The 22,178-nt window shown below is 38.7% G+C and overlaps 1 long non-coding RNA gene across 1 annotated transcript; it reads left to right on the top strand.

Moving 5' to 3' along the window:
* The first annotated feature begins 517 nt into the window (after positions 1 to 517).
* LOC127075646 (uncharacterized) lies at positions 518 to 22,178 on the top strand. The gene is made up of 2 exons (XR_007786618.1): positions 518 to 1,690; positions 21,937 to 22,178. It is a non-coding gene; the product is annotated as an uncharacterized LOC127075646 (long non-coding RNA).

Genomic DNA, 22,178 nt, shown 5'->3' on the forward strand with positions numbered 1-22,178 from the left:
TTTACAAATAAAGTGTTAAAATAATTGTTGAGTAACTAAAATAACAAAAAAAAACAATTACGTTTATAGTAATAATAGTGTGTGTATATATATATATATATATATATATATATATATATATATATATATATATATATATATATATATATATTTCACCCAAAAATAAGGAAAAAGAAAATGGGTAAAAAAAATAGTAATAACGAAATGGGCTTAACATAGAAAAAAAGCCCAAGATGGGCACAACTGCAAGACAGCAAGGGGTTCAAATAGCCAGAAGTGATTCTAGCCTAATTCGGAGGCCCAAAACCACAAGGGGAACCAGTTGAGCCCAATCAACTTGGTTGACCTCACACGGATACTCCCAACCGTCAGATCTGTATATCTGACTTGGTCAAACATAACGAATGGATATGATGAGGGAGCATAATAACAGATCATGGGACGTCCATACTGAAACACCTGGTTGACCAACGGTCAAACACAGACGAGGCATGTCACAGGAGCGACACTTGGCACTCATGCATCGGGCCAGTCGTGGGTATTTAACCCTCGCCTTGAGAAAAACCAGTTCATTTGGTGAAATCCTTTCTCTCTCTTCACTTCAGGGCTCCTTTTTCTCTGCAAGCGAAGACGCCTCCCTCCGGCCAAATTCCATCGGAGAAGACGGTGGTTGTCGGCCACCGGCGACGGCGCCACCTTCTTCTCCGATGAACCCACCTCCAAACTCCAAATAAACAATAGTAACCCTCTCTCTTTCTGGCCAACGAACCCAAATCCAGACTTGCTATTCGCTCAAACACCCAGATTGAACCTTGATAAGACGGAAAACAACAAACCTCAACAAGAATGATCCCCCAACGCAAACCAACTTAAACTAAATTCTCCCCAACAAATAAAACGTCACCAGAACAGTCAGAAAAATACAATCAAACACAAACCCTAAATTTGCAATTAAATCCCCAATAGCAGCAATTTGATACAGTTAAAGTGGGGTTTCCAGTCAGTGCAACAAGGTGATCGTAATGGTGTAAAGATTTTAAGCGAAAAAGGAAAGAAGTATACTTGATCGGTTGGTCTGCCGCCGACGTCCTTTCTCCGATGTGATTCAGATGAGTCTCCTATTTAACTTCAATTCCTCTCCTTCTTCACCTCTTTTTTGCTTTTTGAATGTTGTTGGTTGTCTCATTTAGGGTATGAGCTCTCCTAGTTCAGAGTTTCAGTGTGAAACTCTAACTTAGGTTTTGAGAATAATGAGCTTTAGGTAAATGGTTCTTGATGAATTTTGGCAGAATAAAAGCACGTATCTCGCCCCTTTCTTCTGGCGCAATAGCTTTATTTATAGGGCAAGGAAGAAGGATAAGTATGTAAAACTCTTTTGAATGATGAGCTGGTAATTTAGGATAACCGTTAGGAGATCTTGGTACATCCCAGATTTCATGGGATCCAAATGGTAAGCCCCTCGCCTTGAGTGGTGCTACCACTTTGCAACAAAATGAAACCATCGTACTCCCTGTGGTCCCCTGTATAAATTACCTTTCAAATTATTAAATCCATGTTCCAGTTTTTTAATTGTTTTCAGTTTAAGATGCAGATAACTTGCTCCTTTGTTTGATTATTGTTAATTCGAAATGTTTTGTTGAAGAAGTCATATTATCTAATGCTTTGGATTTGATCCCTTTTCCTTTAACAGGTCACGAGGTACGGAACGTACAAATGGGACCATGGCTTGACGCGGGGAGCTTTGAAAAGAAAAGAGTTTTAGGTTAAGTGTAAAAAAACCGAGTATTTTAGGGGTGGATCTTTGTTGTAGTGTACTATAACACCACTTGTGCACCGAAATGGTATCTTCAATGTAAACTTAATTAATTTTGTAAGTGTCACTTAATTGTAACCTTGAAGGAAAAATGGCAAACCAATATTTGTTCCCTTAAATTTGGATCAGCGATTTGCTTGAACTTCCAGATAACTCCCTAAAAAATGGAATTCTAAATGATGAGAAGAAGAACAACATAATGCCCCTCCCCCTCTTTTTTAAAATAAGACAAAAGTAATTAACAAAAAAACTCTCTTAAAATGAAATCAAATCCTATAATTTAAATGCGCCTATACTTTGGAATGGGGAAGTATAATACATGGTTTATCCCTTTATAAAACTCTTAAACAAGCTTCAATTTCCTAAGGAGAAAGAAAGAAAACCAAACAAATCTTATGGATCCTATTGGGTAGAAAATGGGGTGATGAAATCGGATAAGATGAGTGAAAAATATAGAGGAGTTCGCACATATTTTAATATTTGGATGCATGCTTTGACTAATTAAAAAAATGAACCAAATGTTTGTCTTTCTCTACCTTTCTTTTAAATTGGCCAAATGTATACCTTTTATGAGGATTCATGACCAAACAAAGTGGTCATGTGATAATGAAGCGCAAATGGAGTTGTGGTGGGAACATATGCCATGATCAAGACCATAGGGTTACACCAATGTCTAAATGTGTGAAGATTTGAAAGAAGCATTACTGGATGATTATATGAATGCAAACGAACGTAGTGCAAACGGAGTAGGACAAAATTGGGGTACGACAGTTGCTCCTATTTAATTAACTTGAACCAGAAGGTAAGAATGGCAACAACCTCTGTACACTCGTGGTGGAAGATAATTAAATACGAAAAAACACGAACTTTGTCCTTTGTCATGTAACAGAGAGATGTAGAAATAGAAATGTAGCGAGAAATGCGGTACGAAAAGTTATTGTAAGGTAAAAGAAACATCCGAGACTTTTCTGGGAATCGTCAGAACAATATTTTGGATAATTATGATCGAGATATTCCGTCAATGGAATAATACCTCAACTGTATCTAAGACTGTCAAATATTTAGTAGAACAGTGCCTTGAACTGGACACATAATATTCTATGAAGATCAAAGAATCGACATCTTTAAAACAAATGAGACTCTCCAAACTAATGAGGCAGTATCTCAAACAGCAAAATGAGATTCTCTGTATCGAATCGAAGCAGCATCTTATATGATAAAATTAAGATATTCCAGTCAAAAGGAATGATATCTTAATTGAATCTAAGACTCTTCAAGGATACTAAAGCAGTATCTCTTAAAAATATGGAATGAGACTCTTCATATTTATGAAGCAGCATCTCAAACAGCAAAATGAGATTCTTTGTATCGAATCGAAGCAGCATCTTATATGATAGAATTAAGATGTTCCAGTCAAAAGGAATGATATCTTAATTGAATCTAAGACTCTTCAAGGATACTAGAGCAGTATCTCTTAAAAATCTGGAATGAGACTCTTCATATTGATGAAGCAGCATCTCAAAAAGCAAAATGAGATTCTATGTATCAAATCGAAGCAGCATCTTATATGATAGAATTAAGATATTCCAATCAAAAGGAATGATATCTTAATTGAATCTAAGACTCTTCAAGGATACTAGAGCAGTATCTCTAAAAATCTGGAATGAGACTTTTCATATTGATAAAGCAGCACCTCAAACAGCAAAATAAGATTCTCTGTATCAAATCGAAGCAGCATCTTATATGATAGAACTAAGATATTCCAATCAAAAGGAATAATATATTAATTGAATCTAAGACTCTTCAAGGATACTAGAGCAGTATCTCTAAAAATCTGGAATGAGACTCTTCATATTGATGAAGCAGCAACTCAAATAGCAAAATGAGATTCTTTGTATCAAATCGAAGCAGCATCTTATATGATAGAATTAAGATATTCCAGTCAAAAGGATCGATATCTTAATTGAATCTAAGAATCTTCAAAGATACTAGAGCAGTATCTCTAAAAATCTGGAATGAGACTCTTCATATTGATGAAGCAGCATCTCAAACAGCAAAATGAGATTCTTTGTATCGAATCAAAGCAGTATCTTATATGATAGAATTAAGATATTCTAGTCAAAAGGAATGATATATTAATTGAATCTAAGAATCTTCAAGGATACTAGAGCGGTATCTCTTAAAAATCTGGAATGAGACTCTTCATATTGATGAAGCAACATCTCAAATAGTAAAATGAGATTCTCTGTATCAAATTGAAGCAACATCTTATATGATAGAATTAAGATATTCTAGTCAAAAGGAATGATATATTAATTGAATCTAAGACTCTTCAAGGATACTAGAGCGATATCTATAAAAATCTGGAATGAGACTCTTCATATTAATGAAGCACGATCTCAAACAGCAAAATGAGATTCTCTGTATCAAATCGAAACAGTATCTTATATGATAGAATTAAGATATTCTAGTCAAAAGGAATGATATCTTAATTGAATCTAAGAATCTTCAAGGATACTAGAGCAGTATCTATAAAAATTTGGAATAAGACTCTTCATATTGATGAAGCAACATCTCAAACAGCAAAATGAGATTCTCTGTATCAAATCGAAGCAACATCTTATATGATAGAATTAAGATATTCCAGTCAAAAGGAATGATATCTTAATTGGATCTAAGACTCTTCAAGATACTAGAGTAGTATCTCTAAAAATCTGGAATGAGACTCTTCCTATTGATGAAGTAGCATCTCAAACAGCAAAATGAGATTCTCTGTATCGAATCGAAGCAGCATCTTATATGATAGAATTAAGATATTCCATTCAAAAGGAATGATATCTTAATTGAATCTAAGACTCTTTAAGGATACTAGAGCAGTATCTCTTAAAAATCTGGAATGAGACTCTTCATATTGATGAAGCAACATCTCAAAAAGCAAAATGAGATTCTATGTATCAAATCGAAGCAGCATCTTATATGATAGAATTAAGATATTCCAATCAAAAGGAATGATATCTTAATTGAATCTAAGACTCTTCAAGGATACTAGAGCAGTATCTCTAAAAATCTGGAATGAGACTCTTCATATTGATAAAGCAGCACCTCAAACAGCAAAATGAGGTTCTCTGTATCAAATCGAAACAACATCTTATATGATAGAATTAAGATATTTCAGTAAAAAGGAATGATATCTTAATTGAATCTAAGACTCTTCCAGGATACTAGAGCAGTATCTCTATAAATCTGGAATGAGACTCTTCATATTGATGAAGCAACATCTCAAACAACAAAATGAGATTCTCTGTATCAAATCGAAGCAACATCTTATATGATAGAATTAAGATATTCCAGTCAAAAGGAATGATATTTTAGTTGAATCTAAGACTCTTAAAGGATACTAGAGAAGTATCTCTAAAAATCTGGAATGAGACTCTTCATATTGATGAAGCAACATCTCAAACAGCAAAATGAGATTCTTTGTAGCGAATCGAAGTAGCATCCTATATGATAGAATTAAGATATTCCAGTCAAAAGGAATGATATCTTAATTGAATCTAAGACTCTTCAAGGATACTAGAGGAGTATCTCTAAAAATATGGAATGAGACTCTTCATGTTGTGGAAGCAGAATCTGAAATGTTCGCCTGTTGGGGGAAATATTTTAGAAAAGACTCCTTTTGGAGGAGATTTACTAGAAATGTTCTGCAGAGGAAAAGCTTATAAAAGAACTGTTTTAAAGTAACCTCTGCTTGGGGATCAGTAGTAGAAAAGATGCTGGGGGAATATCATTATTAATCATAAAGTTGAAAAATGACCGACCAAGAAATAATTCATGAGAGCCCGTCGGGTGGTCATCCTAATGAATTAAATGAGGAAAATATGGGATATATATGATTAATCCCAAATCCTGAATTATGTTATATTTTTTGTATGATGTTCCACTTTGGATGGAAGTACCATGTATGAAATTATGCATGCAATATATGCGAACATGCAATTGCTGGGGATATTTGGTTGTGCATGTAGGAAAACGCATTGTATAAGGCCATGCATATGTATGCCAATGATTGGTGTGATTGTTTCTTGATGAATTTTCCTATTTTAGTAGGAAGATAATGTATGTGATGAGGCACATGATGCATGTATGTGGGCATGCAAATGTGTAATTGGGATATGCCCCTTTTTGAATGGCTCTCCCTCTTAGAAGATAAAGGGTTTTTTTTTGTTTGGCCCTGTTAAGGTGTTTTGCTTTGATGATGATGCCAACAGTGTGGACTTTTGTTATCGGGGTGATCAATGGAGATCAAGTTTTGATGCCCCACTGAGTAATTTTGGGAATATATTTGGGTCACTCCAAGCCACTGAAGGGTTCAGACTTTTCAAAACGTGATACTTCAACCACGATTTTTTAATGTTTTTGCTGGAATTGCACTAGAGACTTGCTAGGGTTTGGGCTATACAATGAGTACATCTATGAGAGGCGTTGATTAGCAATTGGAATGAACGTAGATATCTGCGAACGGTCTTACACCTTCATGAAACAAGAACAAACTTGGAGGCTATGAGTCTCACCCTTGTACTATTTCGAAAGTAATTTTATCACTTTGTTCAAATACATGTTTTATTTTCTCCAAAATCTTTAAGAGTGATGTTTATAAAAAAATAAAGGTATTTTGCAAACAAACAGATAAAATACAAAATAATTTGGGCACAACTTTTGACGAGAAAATTTCTCTTTTATTGATTTGACCCTTGAATGGACAATTGTACATAAAGATGCAATTCCTTAATGAGGTAATTGTTGTGCATAGAAATAAAACAGCAATAAGAATTGAGTTACCATTAAGTTTCCACACTACTATGATCCTCATGTCTTTGAAAGTCCGAGAACCTTACCTTTGAAAAAGTCGGGTAGATTGATCTTTTGTCTTTGAGGGATATGCTAGATGCCTGAAAGTACAGTTCTTTGCCTTGGAATTAATCCCTAACTTTTTCCTGGATCGCCCTTTCGGGTTTTCGATCCACCAGGATACCCATTTTTGCCTGAGCAGCCCTTTCGGGTTTTCAACTCAGTGGGTCAGAATTTTTTATTTTTATCCCTAATTTATGCCTGGATCGCCCTTTCGGGTTTTCGATCCACCGGGATAGCCATTTTTGTGTGCCTAAATTGCCCTTTCAGTTTTTCGATTTAGCGGCTTTTATTATTCCATTTTTTAGGCAAAGTACTTTTTAACAGCATCAGCATTGGTGGGAAGCGGTAATTCCTCACCGTCCATGGTTTCTAGAATTATAGCGCCCCCGGAGAAGGCTCTAACCACCACAAATGGACCTTCATAATTTGGTGTCCATTTTCCCCTAGAATCCTTGTGAATGGGCAAGATTTTCTTCAACACCAAATCTCCCTCTTGAAACACCCTAGGACGGACTTTCTTGTCGAATGCCTTCTTAAGATGCCTCTGATAGAGTTGACCATGACACAACGCCTTCAAGCGTTTCTCCTCAATAAGGTTGAGCTCATCAAACCTTGATTGAACCCATTTTGCCTCGTCTAACTTAGCCTCCATTATGACTCTCATCGAGGGAATCTCCACTTCTATAGGGAGGACTGCTTCCATGCCATATACCAAGGAATAAGGGGTTGCCCTGTTGAAGTTCGTACTGATGTACGATAACCGTGTAACGCAAAAGGCAACATCTCATGCCAATCCTTGTACGTGACTACCATCTTCTGGATGATTTTCTTGATATTTTTGTTCGCAGCTTCAACGACCCCATTCATCTTGGGCCGATATGGTGATGAGTTATGATGTTCAATCTTGAATGTTGCATATAATTCCTCCATGGTCTTGTTGTTGAGATTGGACCCGTTATTAGTGATGATTTTGTTGGGAATCCCGTACCGACATATGATATTATTCTTTAAGAAACGGGCGACTATGTGCTTTGTGACATTCACATAAGATGCGGCTTCAACCCATTTGGTGAAGTAGTCTATGGCCACCAAGATAAATCTATATCCATTAGATGCTTTGGGTTCTATCATCCCGATCATGTCGATTCCCCACATAGAGAACGACCAAGGTGATGCTATAACATTCAACGGGGTAGGCGGTACATGTACTTTGTCAGCATAGAATTGACATTTGTAGCATGTTCTGGTGTAATGATAACAGTCGGCTTCCATCGTTAACCAGTAGTAACCGGCCCTTAGGATCTTCTTCGCTATTGCACGCCCATTCGCGTGTGTGCCGAAGGATCCTTCGTGTATGTCCTTCATAAGCTGATTAGCTTCATGTTTGTCCACACACCTCAACAAAACCATGTCATAATTCTGCTTGTACGATACATCTCTATTTAAGAAGAACTTCGACGCCAACCTTCGTATAGTCCTCTTATCAAGACTGGAAGCCCCCGCCAGGTATTTTTGCTTCTCCAAATATTGTTTGATGTCGAAGAACCAGGGTTTATCATCCGATTCTTCTGTTGTTGTCAGGCAATGCACAGGTTCGTCAAAATGCCTGATTTTAATATTAGGCTGACGGTTAGGCCATATTAACTTGTACATGGAAGCCAAGGTTACCAAAGCATCTGCCATCTGATTCTCTTCTCGAGGAATATGAGAGAAAGTGATCTTGTCAAACTTTGGGAGTAACTTCAGCACATAATCCCGGTATGGAATTAAATTAGCATGGCTCGTTTCCCAATCACTTCTGATTTGATGTATCCCTAGAGAGGAGTCTCAGAATACCTCAAGTACTTTGATCTTTAACTCAATAGCTTCTTCTAGACCTAATATACAAGCCTCATACTCAGCCATGTTACTTGTGCAGGTAAAACAAAGCTTTGTAGTGAATGGTAAATGAAAACTCTTGGGAGACATCAACACTACCCCAATTTGATGACCCATTGGATTTGAAGCGCCGTCGAACATAAGAGTACAACGTTCATTTGGTTCAGGTCCCTCCTTAAGTTCGGAAGCTTCAACATTTTTAACAAACATGATGTCCTCATCTGGGAAGTCAAACTTCAAAGGATGGTAATCCTCTAACGGTTGGTGAGCAAGATGGTCTGCTAGTACACTTCCTTTGATGGCCTTTTGTGCAATGTATTGAATATCGTATTCTGACAACAACATCTGCCATCGGGCAATTCTACCGGTAAGAGATGGTTTCTCGAATATGTACTTGATAGGATCCATTTTAGATACCAGCCAAGTCGTATGAGTCAGCATGTATTTCCTGAGACGCCTAGCGGCCCATGCGAGCGCACAACAAGTCTTTTCGAGTAATGAATATTTGGTCTCGCAGTCATTAAACTTCTTGCTCAGATAATATATGGCATGCTCTTTTCTACCAGTCTCATGTTGTTGTCATAATACACAGCCCATGGACTCGTCGAGTACTATTAAGTACATGATGAGAGGTCTTCCTTCCGTAAAGGCATGTTCTGAGTGGCTCTGACTTTGTCGGGATCCACTTCAATTCCCTTTTGGCTTACAATGAAGCCTAAAAGCTTCCCCGATCAAACCCCAAATGTGCATTTGTTAGGGTTAAGTCTCAACCTAAATTTCCTCAACCGAGCAAACAGTTTCTCCGAGTTAGTGATGTGATCTTCTTCTGTCTGGGATTTGGCAATCATATCGTCAACATACACTTCAATCTCTTTATGAATCAGGTCATGAAAGAGAGTCACCATAGCACGTTGATATGTTGCCCCGGCGTTCTGTAAACCGAATGGCATCACCTTGTAACAGAAGGTGCCCTAAGAGGTGATGAACGTAGTTTTCTCCATGTCCTTTGGATCCATTTTAATTTGGTTATACCCGGAGAATCCATCCATGAATAAAAATACAGAGAATTGAGTTGTGTTATCCACCAATACATCAATGTGAGGTAATGGGAAATCGTCTTTGGGACTAGCTTTGTTTAGGTCTCGGTAGTCAACGCACATGCGGACTTTCCCATCTTTCTTTGGTATCGGTACAATGTTGGCAACCCATTGTGGGTACTTAGCGACTTCTAGGAAACCGGCGTCAAACTACTTTCTCACCTCTTCTCTAATCTTGAGAGTCATATCCAGCCGAGTTCTTCTTAGCTTTTGTTTGACAGCAGAGCATTCTTCTTTGAGGGGGAGCTTGTGGGTAACAATGTCAGTGTCTAACCTGGACATATCTTGGTATGACCAAGCAAACACATCAGTGTACTCGTGGAAGAGCTCTATCAGTCTTGTCTTCACTGCATCTTGAAGTGTGGCGCCTACCCTTACTTCCTTCTTGTCTTCCTCCATCCCAAGGTTGATAACTTCGACGTCCTCTTGGTGTGGTTGAATGACCTTCTCTTCTTGTTTGAGTAATCTGGCTAACTCTTCAAGGAGTTCACAATATTCCCCCACTTCGTCTTCGGCTTGGTAAATTGGACAGTCAAAATCATGCCAGACGATAATAGTGTCGTTATCAATGGTCTCGGTGGTGTCTCTGCATGTTATGATTTGTGCAGTTTATTTAGAAAGTGTGTGCATAAGAATTAATGCCATTTTTATTGTAATAAAAAATGAAAGGAAATGAACAAAAATTTGAATGCAAATTTCCATTTTATTAATGATAGTCAAAACTTCTATAAGATAAAGGAGGCCCTATAACACGCCACGATGCCTTGGGCAGAGCACAGGGCTTTGATTAAAAGAACAAAATTACTTTTGAAAAAATTGGGGAATTTCCACAGCCTTCAAGTTCTTTAGTTCTTCATCGAGCGCGGCCTGTCATATCCAGTTAGACACCCCCTCTTCATAAGCTTCCTCATTGATCATCATCACTTGATTACCAAAGATATGGCCAACACTGGTGAATATCTCTTCTACAGAAGGAATGTGCTTCTTGTTATGTTGATTACCGGCTTCATCCAACGATGGTTCATACCCTAAACCAAACTTGTCTTGCTTCTCGTGTACTTCCACCACGTTGCCCCAGTCTTGAGCATTCCCATTCTCTATAACAGCCTTAGCTCATTGCCACGAGGCCATAGATGGTCCTGATTTTGGTGACCCAAATGTCTGCCGAACGACCATTACATTTACCACCTCCAAGGACTGGAATGGTGTCTCAGTGATCTCGCCGTCCACTTCAATATATCTAAAAGAAGTTAAGTGGATAACCAGGATATCCTCTTCTCCCCCAATCACAATCATCTTGTCATTCGTGATTAATTTTAGTTTCTGATGTAAAGTGAAAGTGACTGTGCCTGCAAAATGAATCCACGGTCTCCCAAGTAAACAGTTATATCTGGGGTGTATGTCCATGACTTGGAATCTAATAGCGAAGATAGTCGGGCCAATCTTAATTGGTAAGTCGGCCTTCCCTGTTACTGCTCGTCTCAAGCCATCAAACGCTTTTACTATCAGAGTGCTGGGTTTCATATTCATTCCTTCCAACGGTAGTTTTACCAAAGTAATTTTTGGCATGACATTCAATGAGGAATCTGTGTCTACTAACACTCTTGACAGTATGGTGTCTATGCATCTTAAGGAGATATGTAGAGCTTTGTTATGATTCTTCCCTTCAAGTGGCAACTCATCGTCATTAAATCCCAAGAAATTTCTGGTGGTCACACAAGCTATCACATCATCAAATTGCTCCACTGTTATGTCCTTTGTGATATGCGCAGTGCTTAGCACCTTCATTAATGAGTCTCTATGTGCTTCTGGGTTGAGCAGTAAGGACAATATGAAGATTTTCGAAGGGGTTTGATTCAATTCGTCCACTACTTTGTAATCACTTTTCTTTATTATCCTCAGAAATTCCTCTGCCTCCTCACGGGTCATTGCAGCTTTGGGAGATAGATGCATTTCTTGCATTTCTAGATTAGGGACAGGGATTTGGACGGGAGTAACAACTTCTTTCCCTTTAGTCTTGGCAGAAGTATCAATAGTCCTTGGTGCAAAAACTCGGCCACTGCATGTCATTCCAGTTGGTCTTACGATTGAGGTGAGATTTGGTTCATTGATAACCAAAGGTCGGTCTTCCTGCCCCTACTTAAAAGCTCTGGGCTGATATATCCAAGGTATTGCCTTCTCATCCTCATATGCGAAGGGTGCTGGAAATTCTATCACCAACGAGATTAGAGGGATTTCCACATTGACTGCCTCATACGGAATATCAACCACCGCTATTTCTATCTCTTTCAGACCTTTGACACGGTGCTCGATCTGTAATTCGCCTTGATTCAACATTCGTTGGATAAAATTCTTTAAATCTTTACCATTTTCTTCATCAACTAACTCCACCGGGATCACACCACTCTTTAACAGTTGTGGACCTATCATGGCGATAGGAATTTGAATTTCTTCAACTTTATGGATCAATTCACCTTTATCACTCTCCTCAATAGCACTGACTGAAGCACCTCCATGTGTTGACATGGGATTGGTGTTCACCTTCGGGCGTCTTGGAGTGAAGGTAACAACCTTAGCTTTAATTAGGTCTTGTACCTGATTCTGGAATGCAAAACAATTTTCCAGGGTATGGCCGGGCGCTCCCTTATGAAACTCACAATAAGCGTTAGCATCATATCCGGGTGGATATGGAAAAATGGTTGGCTTTAGTTCTCTCAAAGTCAAAAGTCCCTCATTTTGCAAGTATGGGAATATTTGGCTATAACGCACAGGTAAAGGGTCAAGCTGCCTTTGCGGGGGCCTTGGCTTGAATTGTCTTGGGGGAACGATATTCTGTTGTTGACGTTGTTGTTGATAAACTTGGTGTTGTTGTGTTGGTTGCTGGTAGGGTATGGGCACTACTGCGGCGACTTGGCCAATAGAAGCTTGTTGCTTCCCCTTGTAACCCCTAGATATAGCATTTGTATCACCTTCTCTTTTCTTCTAGAAGCCTCCAAAATACTTTTTTGGTGCACTGGGGGCTGCCACAGCTCCTTGGATATTTCCATCCCTTAAGCCTTTTTCTATGTGATCTCCAATTGTCACTAGATGCGCAAAGTCTGACGCCGCACTGCTTACCAATCTATCAAAGAAGGGGCCTTTCAGTGTGTCTACAAATATTCCGGTCATTTCTTTCTCTGATAACGGTGGTTCAACCTGAGCAGCCAACTCTTCCATCGTTGGGCATATTCTTTAAATGACTCTTTTTCGTTCATGGCCATCCCTTGTAGCTACATTCGGTCGGGTGCTATATCTAGGTTGTATTTGTATTGACGAAGGAACGTGTCAGACAAGTCTTCCCAACTTTGGATTCACCCTTGCTTTAAGCTCATGTACCATCTTATGGATGCTCCACTTAAACTGTCTTGGAAACACTGTATAAGCAGCTTGTTATTCTTAGTACGGGCAACCATTTTTCTGAAGTACATTATCAGATGACTTCTTGGACAAGTCTGGCCTTTGTATTTTTCAAAATCAGGAGTTTTAAATTTAGTCGGGATGACAAAATTTGACACCAATCGCATGTTCATGGCAGCGGAACTAAAGATGTTATTCCCCTCTATAGCTTTGATCTTCTTTTCCAAGGCGCGAAGCCTTTCTGCAGCGGGATCTGGGAGACCTTTAGGCTTGGGTGGATCGGGTGCATAAAAAGCACCGTACGGATCATCTCCTCCCATTTCCGACCCATACTGAGCAGACACATCAGAAGGCTTTACACGATCTCCCTCTCCTTTGTTTCCTGTCGGATATAAACCAAACTCTTCTTAGCGTGAGTGAAGCTTTCGTCTTGATGGACTAGTCCTAACGTGCCAATGTGACTGTCATTCTTCCTTGTTCCAATTTCTACATCCGCACCCCTTTCTCTTTGTGCAATTGCTAGCATTGTCTCTAGCAGTTGATCCATCTTTTCTTGGATAACAGTGATGTCCGTCCTCATGGTGGCTTGGTTGGCTTCTACTTGCTCCAACGTCATTTTGTAGTTGCTTCACGTCTCGTAACGGTGTTGGTTAGTCAGGGTTACTGAATAAAAGGTGAAAAAGTCGTGTAAGTCTTTTGAGTTTCTTATGATGAATGATGCATAATGAGAATGCGAATGTTATGCATATTTTATTTTCAAGGAATCGTTCGAGTTTCATTAGTTGTTAGCAATTCGGCGAAGCAAGAAATACCAAAATAGAGTAATAATGAAGCAATTTAAACATCATTCCTTCAAGTATATAACATAGGGATCCAAAAGCCCTAATTCAAAATACATTGTCAAAGGACAGAATACAAGACATATGAAAATTAAACTGTAGGCTTTCTGGCTTGGAGTTCTTCTAACTCTTTCTTAAATCTCCTCAATAACCCTCTACAGAGCAAGATGAAATTGATTATGGATGGAGGAGTGCTATCTTCCTTCAACTCTTCAATTGCATCTCTTAATTTCCATGGCATGTCTTTAGCTGCCCAATTACAGAATTCCACCAGCCCATCGAGCTTTGCACGGTACTTATCCCTATCCCCTTGCAAGAAGTCGATGGTTTTCTTAAAGGATTCATAATCTTCGATCACATACTCTCTTTATTTCAACCATATGGAATTGTCTTGGTGTAATGACTCTAGCTGGCTCTTCCAATAGCTGGCAGACTCTTTTGCATCTCTTACTTCTCTTCCCATATTCTGGGTGAGACTCTAGAGGCTTAGGTGGCTACATCCTTGAGTCGGCGCTCTTGATCCGCTCCATCCTTTGCATGACGAACATAAATGGTGAGCTCTTTTATCTGAGCCCCAGGTATGTCTCTTATCGTCTTGTTCTCCTTCGTGGCAAGGTGCCACCAATGCTTATTTTCTTGACATTCTTTCTGGGCTTGCCGCAGTTGACCCTTAAGAGTATCTAGACAAAGGTCAGCTTGTTCTAGTCCCACTTTGATCTTTTTCCTTTTATGCTCCTCTTTGTTAAACTTTTCCATATTTGCCTGAAGTTGTACGTCCTTTCTCTCAAGTTCCCACTTCATTGCGTTTTTCTCATTGGTGACTTGTTGGAGTTTTAACTTCAACTCTTCATTTTCTCTTTCTAGTTTTGCCATGGTGGCCTTGAGTTCATCCACCTCTTCAACAGGGATATGGGTGAGTTTAGGCTCGGGAAGAGGTACAAGTATCCGAGTGACGAATGGCATTTTGATCACCTCCACCCTTTCCTTTACCCAATGAAAATAGGGTTCTTTTATAATCCCATTAGCTCTCCCTAAATCAGCTCTTCCTTTTCGATTGACATTTTTCCAAGCCTCTATGATCCTTTGGAATAGGCTAGTATTCTCAACCCCTAAGTCAAGCAACAAGAAGGCTTCCAAAGAGCTCGCATCTGGAGGACCTTCCATTGGGTAGCCAAGTTGTCTTAGTGATAGAACCGGGTTAGAATTGACATATCCTTGAGTTCCAATGAGTGGTAGATTAGGAAAGTCTCCACATATGAATATGATGTCCAGGCCAATATATTCCTTGGAATACCAAGAAATATCTTCGGATCGGAGTGACCCCAACCTCTGAGGCCAACTAGCGTCTGTCTGTTCTGCGAAAACACCTATCTTTGGAAAATGTTCTAGGAACCACTAGTATAATAGAGGAGCACAACAAGCAAGCATTCCCTTATTTTTGGTGTACTTATGGCTCATGTAATAGTAAATATCAGCTAACAAGGTATGCACTGGAATTTTACTGAGGAAGACGCCAATAACAGCCATGTCTACGAAACCATCCATATTTGGGAATAGGATGATACCATAGATAGCCAAAGCAATAGCAGAGTAACAAGCATCCCAACTTTCCACTTTCAATACGGTATGAGCTCTTTCCAAGAGAAAACTTAGTGAAAACCCTTTGGTATTCCCTTTGACTTCTATGTTAGCCTCATCTTCCCTCTCGTCCATGTGAAGCGCTCTAGCAATGACTTCGGGTGGCAAAGATTCATCCACCCCTTCAAACAATGGCTTGTTCTTCATAGGAATCCTAACAAGACGCTCGAATTCTTCCAGCGTTGGTGCCAGCTGGAAATCTTGGAACGTGAAACATATTAAGGGTATGTCATAGAATTGGGCCAAAGTGATTAAGGTTGTATGGTCCACTCTTTGGTTGAGGATGCTGAGCAGATTGCCATAGTTTTTCCCAAAATTGATTCTGTATACTGGGTGCATCTGAGAGATCAAGTCACGCAAGCTGCTTAGATCGGGATCCTTAAACTTGAACGAGTAAATGTTTCTTTTGCTTGATTCCATGCTTCTTGAATTCCTGCAACTTATGATGCACAGATTCCTTGGAAATAAAATAATATGAATGTTATGTTATGAATAATGTTTTTATGCATGCTACAGGTTAGTTAACGTATGGGTCGTAAGCGTGGGTATCCTCGATTACTAAAAAAACCCTTTTGGAAGGCGCTAAAGTTAGTAGGTTCCCAAAGTCATCAATCACTACTTAAGAAGGTTATTGCCATGACGAAGGTGTTGTTGTAAGCCCTAGAGGCCAATACTTTTGGTACTTGTATCGAATTATTTATTAATAATAAAAGGCTTTTTCTTTATTATGTTTGTTTAATAAAGTCCCTAGAATAGCTAGTCTGTTTAATGTATCAAGTATGACTTAATCATGAGATCACATTAGACATAAGGACACTATTCTTAAAGTATCCATAGTCAAGCTTTATTGTGAAGTGGGATAACATTAAAGCATGAAGACTATTATGTTTAGAGACTGATGATCACATCTCATGGATCATGGATAAAGAGTTATCAAGTCTTAAACATAGGTATGAATATTAAGAGTAATATTTATACTGGATTGACCCGCTATGAGAATACTATATATAATATTATGCAAAGTGTCATAAGTTAGTCTCATGGTGATAATGGTGTATACCACCCTTCGACTTGAAACCACTATGGACCCTAGGTTTAGAGTCGAGTGCCTTATTGCTGATCAAACGTTGTCCGTAATTGGATGACCATAAAGACAGTTGATGGGTACTCCACGAAGCATGCTAAGGGACATGAGTGACCTAGATGGAATTTGCCCATCCTGCGTAACAGGATAAATGTCTATGGGCCCAATATTGAACTGGACAAGGATGACACGGTCTATGCCTTGTGTTCAATATAGACATAAGGGCAAAAGGGTAATTATACACATAATTATTATCACATAAGGATTTGTCAGATCACATGACATTTTCGTGTCTTGGGTAGTAGTGATGTGTTGCTAGATACCGCTCACTGTTTATTATGTTAAATACGTGATTTAATATAATTGTCAATGCCGCGAAAACCTATAGGGTCGCACACAAAGGACGGATTGATGAGAGATAGAGTAATTAAGGAATACCGTAATGTGCGGTGCCCTTAAGTGAATTATAAAACGTCGTAAGGTACGGTGTACTTAAGTAGAATACGAAATATGGTAAGGTACCACACGCTTAAGTGATTTTGGCATATTATAAGATATGGGCCATATACACTTGAGTGGGCTTTTTAGCTTGTAGCCCACACAAGTGGTTCTATAAATAGAACCCTTGTGTAGAAGCATTGTCACACTTGCAATTTCGTTTCTCTCTCTCACTCAAAGCCTTCATTCGTAGCAGCTAGCATTGAGATTGAAGGAATCCGTTCGTGTGGACTAAGTAGAGGCGTTGTCATCATTCAACGTTCGTGATCGCCACAAGAGGTAACGATTCTATCACTGATCATGCTCATTCATAAGGATCATTAAAGGAGAAATTTTAAATTCCGCTGCATTTTGGATCGCTCTTCTTCTTCAGAAGGCTCATCCGACAATAACGTCCCTAAAAGAGTCTCGTCTGGGTGAGGTCTTCGTATTGTCCCAAAGAGGAAAACTCCTAGTGGGTCCATACTACGCAACTCTTGAGTCCAAGGTTCTAACAAGGTTCTCAGAGTCATAGATCGAGGTTGGAAATATTACTGTAAGGTAATAATACGTCCAAGGGATCTCATCTGATTGGGGCTTTCATATTAACCCAACAAGTCTGAAACTTTTAGGTAAACACTACATCACCGCCAGATATAGTGGGTTAAAAGGTCCCTAGAGTCATTGATCCAACTTGAGAATACTATCATCGTGACGAAGACTCGTCGGGCAACAATATCTCAAGAGAATCTCCTCTAAGAGGGGTCTTCGTATCGTCCCAACAAGGAAGACTCCTTGTGGGCATCCCTCACACAACCACCAACTTAAACTTATGGTTTTTCTCAGACTCGGGTAGAGAGCCTATCTCACAAAGCACCACTAACTAGAGAGCCCCAAATAAGACATAGTCAATAAATCACATTACAATAATTATGACAAAATAATAACAGAATAAAGATAACAAACAAACAAGGTTAACACTCAAAACATGAATTGAACTAAGTTAGGATTCACTCTCTCTTACTTGGAGCTAGTTCCCAGCAGAGTCGTTATCTGTCGTATCTTGAAAAATATGATCCCTCGCAATGGTCGCGGAAAAGATTTAGTTCGAATAGAGTCGCCACCGAACTTTATTTACCCCTAATGAAGGAATAGGAAAATATCGATAAAATCTTTCAAAAATAGAATAATGATCGTCGCAACCATATTCGGGTTCGGGAGTCGATTACGCAAGGGGAAGGTATTAGCACCCCTCACGTCCGTTGTACTCAACGGGAACCTTTTAGTTCTAATTTGCGATTTGAATGTTAGCTAAATGTTGTTTGTTTTTCTTCTAGTGATAAAAAGATTGAAAATAGAGATGGATGGGAACTTCAGAAGGGGGAAAATGGAGGTTTTTTATTAGTGTGCTCGCCAAGATCTCGCAATCTCGTGCCTACGTATCCTTATGATGCAATATGGAAATCAGAGCATTTGTAGTTCGGGGAACTATGGTTGGTTGGTGTCTTTTAGTGAATAACTGTTTAGATCATGTTCTAAAGACTAAACGTTGGCTTGTTTTACTCTCGGCGAAGGCTTAAGCACTAGTTTGTTATGCGCATTAGAAGGGATTAAACAACGTTATTTCTGAAAAGAGTTTTAATCACACGGGGGTGACAAGTTGGGTTAATATGTTGAATGGTTTTGTTTGATTGGTTTCGATCGCACGGGGGCGAGGACAGATAAATTTGATGTGTTGAGATATTTTATTGGATGACGAATACTCGGATAGTCGAGTAAGACAACTCGTATCCTAATAGACGAGGTGAGGAATCGAAGGCTCTAGACCATCTCCATTTTCATCCTTAATTGTAAAAGGAGTTTGGTAATAGTTAAGGTATTTTAAATGGATGACGAATACTCGGATAATCGAGTAAGACAACTCGTATCCTAATAATCGGGAAAGGGAATAGAAGACTCTAGACCGCTTTCTTTTTCATCTAAGTGATTATGAACATAGGTTTATGTATGGTTGACGTATTTCAGATAAACGACAAGTACTCGAATGGCTGAGTAAGATAACTCATATCCAAGTATTTGAGGAGAGGAATCGAAGGCTCAAGACCATCTCCCTTTTCGCGTAGTTTATGAAGATGATTTGATTAAGTTGTAATTTTGTAGAAAAATGGCAATTATTTGACTGACCGAGTAAGAAAATTCGTATTCAAACAATTGAGGAGAGAGTTTGAAGGCTTAAATTCATCCCCCTTTTCACTTTGTTATTATGAAAGATAGTTTGATCGTAATTATGTTTAACCGGATAAAAAATGATAGCAATTATTTGACTAACCGAGTAAGAGAACTCGTATTCAAATAATCGAGGAGAGGAGTTGAAAACTCAAAACCATCTCCCTTTTCATTTCGTTGTTATGAAAAGTAGTTTGATTTAATTATGGTTAAGCGGATAAAAATGACAATTATCTAACTAACCGAATAAGAGAACTCGTATTCAAATAATCGAGGAGAGAAGTTGAAAACTCAAAACCATCTCCCTTTTCATTTCGTTGTTACGAAAAGTAGTTTGATTTAATTATGGTTAAGCGGATAAAAAATGACAATTATTTGACTAACCGAGTAAGATAACTCGTATTCAAATAATCGAGGAGAGGAGTTGAAAACACAAAACCATCTCCCTTTTCATTTCCAAATAAAATGGTGTTTAATCGTAATTAGATGATTTAATTAATTTGACTAGAAATACTTGACATTGGATCAAGATTTGAAATGGTATTGGTAAATGGATTGTGTTGTTGCTTAGTGGATCGATCATCTACTCGGTTAATCAAAATCGAATAGGTCTCATTGTAAGAAAACCCAAAAGTAAGTTATGTGATGTTGATGGCGACGCTAGAATCAATCGACTTACAAGGGCATTTGGGAAATGGGTTCGACATTGAATTGAGAAGTATGATTTTAATGATTTATCATGATAATTAAGGCGGTTAAATGACGAAGGTTATTATGAAAATATGACTTAGAACATGATTCATATGAACCTAGAAGTTGCTTAAGTGAGTTTAATCAAACATATAAAAAATGAAAACTCAAACAAATTTACGAACCAACTCAATGATTGATTTTAGGTTTACCAATAAAGTATTAAATCCATGATTCTTTTTAAGTTTACAAATAAAGTGTTAAGATAATTGTTGAGTAAATAAAATAACAACAAAAAAATAATAAGTTTATAGTAATAAACTATATATATTTCACCCAAAAATAAGGAAAAAGAAAATGGGTAAAAATAAAGAAATAGTAATAACGAAATGGGCTTAACATAGAGAAAAAGCTCAAGTTGGGCGCAACTGCAAGAGAGTAAGGGGTTCAAATAACTAGAAGTGATTCTAGCCCAATTCGGAGGCCCAAAACCACAAGGGGAACCAGCTGAGCCCAGTCAACCTGGTTGACCTCACACAGATACTCCCAACCGTCAGATCCGTAAATCTGACTTGGTCAAACAGAATGAATGGATCTGATGAGGGATCATGATAACGGATCATGGGACGTCCATACTGAAACGCCTGGTTGACCAACGGTCAAACGTAGACGAGGCCTGTCACAGGAGCGACACTTGGCACTCATGCGCCGCCCCAGGTGTGGGTATTTAACCATGGCCTTGAGAAAACGAGTTCATTTAGTGAACTCCTTTCTCTCTCTTCACTTCAGAGCTCCTTTTGCTCTACAAGCGAAGACGCCTCCCTCCGGCCAAATTCCATCGGAGAAGACGGTGGTTGCCGGCCACCGGCGGTGGCACCACCTTCTTCTCCGGCGAACCCACCTCCAAACTCCAAATAAACAACCGTAACCCTCTCTCTTTCTGGCCAACGAACCCAAATCCAAACTTGCTCTTCGCTCAAACCCTCTCAAACACCCAGATTGAACCTTGATAAGACGGAAAACAACAAACCTCAACAAGAATGAGCCCCCAACGCAAACCAACTTAAACTAAATTCTCCCCAACAAATAAAACGTCACCAGAACAATCAGTAAAATACAATCAAACACAAACCCTAAATTTGCAATTAAATCCCCAATAGCAGCAATTTGATACAATTAAAGTGGGGTTTCCAGTCAGTGCAACAAGGCGATCGTGATTGTGTAAAGATTTTAAGCGAAAAAGGAAAGAAGTATACTTGATCGGAGTTGGTCCTCCACCGACGTCCTCTCTCCGATGCGATTCAGATGAGTCTCCTATTTAACTTCAATTCCTCTCCTTCTTCACCCCTTTTTTGCTTTTTGAATGTTGCTGGCTGCCTCATTTAGGGTTTGAGCTCTCCTAGTTCAGAGTTTCAGTGTGAAACTCTAACTTAGGTTTTGAGAATAATGAGCTTTAGGTAAATAGTTCTTGATGAATTTTGGCAGAATAACAATACGTATCTCGCCCCTTTCTTCTGGCGCAATAGCTTTATTTATAGGGCAAGGAAGACGGATAAGTATGTAAAACTCTTTTAAATGATGAGCTGGTAATTTAGGATAACCGTTAGGAGATCTTGGTACATCCCAGATTTCGTGGGATCCAAATGGTGAGCCTCTCGCCTTGAGTGGTGCTACCACTTTGCAACAAAATGAAACCATCGTACTCCTTGTGGCCCCATGTATAAATTAACTTTCAAATTATTAAATCCATGTTCCAGTTTTTTTAATTGTTTCCAGTTTAAGATGAAGATAACTTGCTCCTTTGTTTGATTATTGTTAATTCGAAATGTTTTGTTGAAGAAGTCATATTATCTAATGCTTTGGAGTTGATCCTTTTTCCTTTAACAGGTCACGAGGTACGAAATGTACAAATGGGACCATGGCTTGACGCGAGGAGCTTTGAAAAGAAAAGAGTTTTAGGTTAAGTGTAAAAAAACTGAGTATTTTATGGGTGGATCTTTGTTGTAGTGTACTATAACACCACCTGTGCACCGAAATGGTATCTTCAATGTAAACTTAATTAATTTTCTAAGTGTCGCTTAATTGTATCCTTGAAGGAAAAATGGCAAACCAATATTTGTTCCCTTAAA

The sequence above is a fragment of the Lathyrus oleraceus genome, chromosome 4 (genome assembly GCF_024323335.1).
Source record: "Lathyrus oleraceus cultivar Zhongwan6 chromosome 4, CAAS_Psat_ZW6_1.0, whole genome shotgun sequence".
NCBI classification, from domain to species: Eukaryota; Viridiplantae; Streptophyta; class Magnoliopsida; order Fabales; family Fabaceae; genus Lathyrus; species Lathyrus oleraceus.